The following is a 5,318-nucleotide window of genomic DNA, read 5'->3' as shown; positions in this document are numbered from 1 at the left end:
CAAGACGTTTTGTTACGAGTTTTATTGCTCATGGCGCGGTAACGCACACGAAACAACAATTCGTTAATGATCCTTCCGCAGGTTCACCTACGGAAACCTTGTTACGACTTTTACTTTCTCCAAGCGATCGAGTTCGAGCGTCTTCTCGGCCAACGGTGCCGGCACTTGCGTGCCAGACCGAGACCAATCCGAGGCCCTCACTGAACCGCTCAATCGATAGTAGCGACGGGCGGTGTGTACAAAGGGCAGGGACGTAATCAACGCGAGCTTATGACTCGCGCTTACTGGGAATTCCTCGTTCATGGGGAACAATTACAAGCCCCAATCCCTAGCACGAAGAAGATTCAACGGGTTTCCCAGCCCTTTCGGGCCAGGGAGGCATCCACGCTGATTTCTTCAGTGTAGCGCGCGTGCGGCCCCGGACATCTAAGGGCATCACAGACCTGTTATTGCTCAATCTCGTGTGGCTAAACGCCACTCGTCCCTCTAAGAAGTTGCGCCGGCGCATCGAGGAACCGGCGAACTATTTAATAGGCTAGAGTCTCGTTCGTTATCGGAATTAACCAGACAAATCGCTCCACCAACTAAGAACGGCCATGCACCACCACCCACCGAATCAAGAAAGAGCTATCAATCTGTCAATCCTTACAGTGTCCGGACCGGGTGAGTTTTCCCGTGTTGAGTCAAATTAAGCCGCAGGCTCCACTCCTGGTGGTGCCCTTCCGTCAATTCCTTTAAGTTTCAGCTTTGCAACCATACTTCCCCCGGAACCCAAAACCTTTGGTTTCCCGGAGGCCGCCCGCAGAGTCATCGAAGCAACTCCTGCGGATGGCCAGGTGGCATAGTTTATGGTCAGAACTACGACGGTATCTGATCGTCTTCGCGCCTCTGACTTTCGTTCTTGACTAATGAAAACATTCTTGACAAATGCTTTCGCAGTAGTTCGTCTTGCTGCGATCCAAGAATTTCACCTCTAACGCAGCAATACGAATGCCCCCGTTTGTCCCTGTTAATCATTACCTCCAATTCCGAAAACCAACAAAATAGAACCGAGGTCCTATTCCATTATTCCATGCACCATTATTCAGGCAGCGAGGCCTGCTTTGAACACTCTAATTTTTTCAAAGTAAACGCGTCGGCCACCCGGGACGCTCAGTGAAGAGCACCCGCGGGAGAGAGCCGACAGACGGTAGGGCAGGAGATACGGGCAGTGAGCCGGCGCGAGCCGGACCGCCCGCCTGCGCCTGAGATCCAACTACGAGCTTTTTAACTGCAACAACTTTAATATACGCTATTGGAGCTGGAATTACCGCGGCTGCTGGCACCAGACTTGCCCTCCAATAGATCCTCGTTAAAGGGTTTAAAGTGTACTCATTCCAATTACGGGGCCTCGAAAGAGTCCCGTATTGTTATTTTTCGTCACTACCTCCCCGTGCCGGGAGTGGGTAAGTTGCGCGCCTGCTGCCTTCCTTGGATGTGGTAGCCGTTTCTCATGCTCCCTCTCCGGAATCGAACCCTGATTCCCCGTTACCCGTTACAAACATGGTAGGCATATCACGTACCATCGACATTTGATAGGGCAGACATTTGAAAGATGCGTCGCCGGCGCGAGGCCATGCGATCAGCACAAAGTTATCCAGAGTCACCAAATGGGACGACGCAACCCCTTGCGAGGCCGCGCCGATTGGTTTTGAACTAATAAAAGCGCTCTTCCCGATAAAGGTCGGAGCTTCGATTGCATGTATTAGCTCTAGAATTGCCACAGTTATCCAAGTAGGATCGTGTCATCTAAGGAACCTCGACTGATTTAATGAGCCATTCGCGGTTTCACCATGGGACAGTGTGAACTTAGACATGCATGGCTTAATCTTTGAGACAAGCATATGACTACTGGCAGGATCAACCAGATAGCTATCGTTTGCGAGACGTTTTTCCACAACACATCGCGGGACGGGAGACAACGCTCTAGCGAGAGAACGGATCCCGGCATTCCCGGATTTTTTCACATCGGACCGCTCACATTTCCCCCTTCACCGTAAACACGGCGTCGCCGGGAAATCTCTCGATTTGCATCGAGCCGACTGCGTTTTGCAGACCCGTCGCCCGTTCCGAGGGCTGGGCCAGTGCGAGACTTTTATCGAGCCACCAATACTGCTTGGTTGCGTTAGCACTGCGCGTCGCCGCTGGCTTCACGCTACGGACACGTACTTTTACCTTCACTGGCGCGACCTGCGCGCCGAGCCCGCATTTTACCGGGAAGCTAGTCGGGAGACTGAGCCACGCACGGTCAGATCGGGCACATGTCGCTGGCTGCGAGGGAGCGCGGATCCTAGCGTCACATAGAGGCTTCACCGACACTCACCTCCACAATAGTAGATACAGACCGTTTTAACCGCCGTATTTCTGCCCATACCTCTAGTGTTAAACCGAAAAATCGGGTACATAGTCTCGGGGAGGACCGGGGTGCCGCCCCATGAGGGGAGCCCGCACGGAGGGCGCCGGGGGTGCCGCGACCCGGGGGGCGGCGCGGGGGTGTCGGGGCGCATCTACGGGGCTCACTCGCGCGGGCGCCACACTTCCGGGGGGCGCCCCAGGTGGGGTGCCAACTTTGGCGCCCCCGACTAAGGGGCCGCCCCCACTGCGGTTACACGCTTTACGACCACCCACCCGCGTTCCCCACCCCAGGGGGCATGCGAATCACCCGCCAGGGGCGTTCTGGGACCGAGGGCGCCGCTCCGGCACAAGGGGGAGCCAAAACGCCCCGAGTTCCCCCGCGGCCACCTCGACACCTGGGCGGGCGGCGAGGGGTGTCCTGCGATCGGGGTGGGGAGCTCTACCAGAATCACCCGCCAAACTTCACCGGGGGCGTCTCCCGGCGCCCCTGCGCTCGGGTGACGAACAGCGCCCCGGGCTATCCCGGGCGCCCTATGGCGTCCACCTTCGATCGGAAGGGTGATCTCGACTCGGGCTGAGGCGGGCCACAACAATCCGCGGTCACATCGGAGCCGTCCAGGCTAACGAGGCCCCGGCTCACGGGTAACCCATGGGGCTGGACCGGGAGTCCGCCGTTAAAGAAGAAAGAAATGTAGTGCAAACCAGAACCAGTTTTTTTTATTTATTTTATAACTCGACTAATAATCGTCACAAAATTATAAACTTGGTACCTACGGATAGCCCTGGGCCCAACCTAATACAGGATGTCCATAACTATGCGCTAATTAAATAATTAATGGGTATTAAGGTCGGTCTTAGTAAATTGCTATATAAAGTCTAAGACCAGAACCAGTATTTTAAATTTATTTTATAACTCGGCTCCTAATTGTCACAAAATTTAAAAATTGGTACCTATGGATAGCCCTCGGCCCTACCTAATACACCGTGTCCATAACAATGTGGTAATTAAATATTTACTGGGCGTTAGGGTCGGTCTTAGTAAATTGCTATATAAAGTCTATATAAAATTTTACGAATTTAAAAAAAAAATTCCTACCGTCAAAAATAGCGACGCCTAGACCACCACACCTGTTCTGACGTTAAATCCTACTTGCACACACGTGTGGGAATAGATTAGATATCATCTAGAGATAGAATTCCTAATTATTTAATTAAAATAGAGACTCTAGATTTAATAGTTGTGTCATAGTTACATTAAGTCGAATTAGCGAAGCGGAGGCGGGAACTAGATTCTAGATCTAACACTTCGATTGCGATGAAAAAAAAATAGCTTTATTTTAAGGCCGACAAGGCAAATACGGTTTAATTAATATTAAAGAAATAAGTCCGAACACCTACCTTAAGCGAATCATCTACACAACACATGACTAGAAATAATACACGTCCACACGAAGAGCGATTGAAACGGTGACTGCAACGGTGAAAACTTGTACGACGGAAACATGGCGCCTAGGTTATGCCTACTTCCGGTCTGATGAAAATTTTTAATTCATTTTAAATTTTGCGCTCTATTTCGTCCGCGCTTGTCCACTTAAACTCTACAGAAAAGATAGTCTATATAAAAATAATTCCTAGAAGACAATTTTATGAGAGATCACCCACATTTATTTACCCTGCCTGTCTACCTTAGGGTTAGAGTTTGAATTTTTCTAGATTCAAGCCAAATATGCCGTGTCGATTAAACGACGACGTACATAACAGAGCGAAGACAATGAATGGTTCCTTAATTAACTATAATTACGGTCCTAATACAACTACAATTCACCATAGTACTAATATGTATGTGTATTGTTGTTTTGGGAGTTCTGTCATTACATTTTAAATTATAAAAAAAACGGGTTTACGATACACTTCATTACGCCGCCGATCGTGGTTTTAGATTTAAATTTGGTCGGATTCGGTTTATTATTAATTTATATAATACTTTATACATACTTTAATTCATTAAATACATTTATCTATGTATTTATTTCATTAGTTAAGTATTTGTTTAACTAAAAATTATCAATTTAAGGCATAACAATTACAGAAAACGATTGTATTTGAGATAAGTCTTATCGAACCATTTAGTAGCTGGGTCGGTTTATTATTAATTTATCTAATACTTTATACATACTTTCACTCATTAATTACATGTATATATGCATTCATTAAATCATTTAAGTATTTATTTCATCAAAAAGTATCGATTGAAGGCATAACACTGATAGAAAACGATTGTATTTGAGATAAGTCTTATCGAACCATTTAGTAGCTGGTTCGCGGGTCGGTTTTATTCCTTAACTCTAGATTTAAGTCTATCGTGTTTAATTTCAATTTAATTTATCACAACTTTTAGATTTTGTACTAGATTAAGCTACATTGAAGCTTATTTTTCACTATTTAATCAATAGAGGATATTATATAATATTTTTAAGTCTAATATTACGCAGCCGTTTGTTAAATCTAGTTTTACAACGACGACTCGCGCGATTTCGGTTTGGTTTTAAAACTTAAGTTCATTGATTCTTAAAATATATATTCCAGTTAGAATAGAACTGAATACGTACCACATGATGTATACACACGTTTGGGTTATTTATTTATTTTAAATTTAGTTTATTATGACCGATCGTAATTAACTTTGGCGATACCGGGCTGATATGTCTTATCGACCGGAAAACTACTGTCCCTTCGGTCGACTAGTTGGTCTTAGACGGCATTACCGAGGTTTGAAAACTCTTACACCGTGTTTTTATTTTCACATAGATCCTATATTTTGATACCAGTCATTCGTTTAAGTTTAAATTAGAAAACGTGAAATGTAGTTTATTGGAAACACTAATGTTTTTAATTTTGTACAAAATAAATTTTTATTCGTTTCA

General features: G+C 46.2%; 1 non-coding gene across 1 annotated transcript; it reads right to left on the bottom strand.

Moving 5' to 3' along the window:
- Nucleotides 1–64: 64 nt before the first annotated feature.
- On the bottom strand, nucleotides 65–1,910 carry LOC131934248 (small subunit ribosomal RNA). Its single transcript, XR_009385590.1, has one exon. It is a non-coding gene; the product is annotated as a small subunit ribosomal RNA (ribosomal RNA).
- Between the last annotated feature and the right edge of the window lie 3,408 nt (nucleotides 1,911–5,318).

Source organism: Physella acuta, unplaced genomic scaffold (assembly GCF_028476545.2).
Source record: "Physella acuta isolate Inbredline_101_S28 unplaced genomic scaffold, ASM2847654v3 ptg002768l, whole genome shotgun sequence".
In the NCBI taxonomy this organism is placed as follows: Eukaryota; Metazoa; Mollusca; class Gastropoda; family Physidae; genus Physella; species Physella acuta.
The sequence above is the reverse complement of the archived record's forward strand: the minus strand, read 5'-3'. Positions and strand labels throughout refer to the sequence as shown.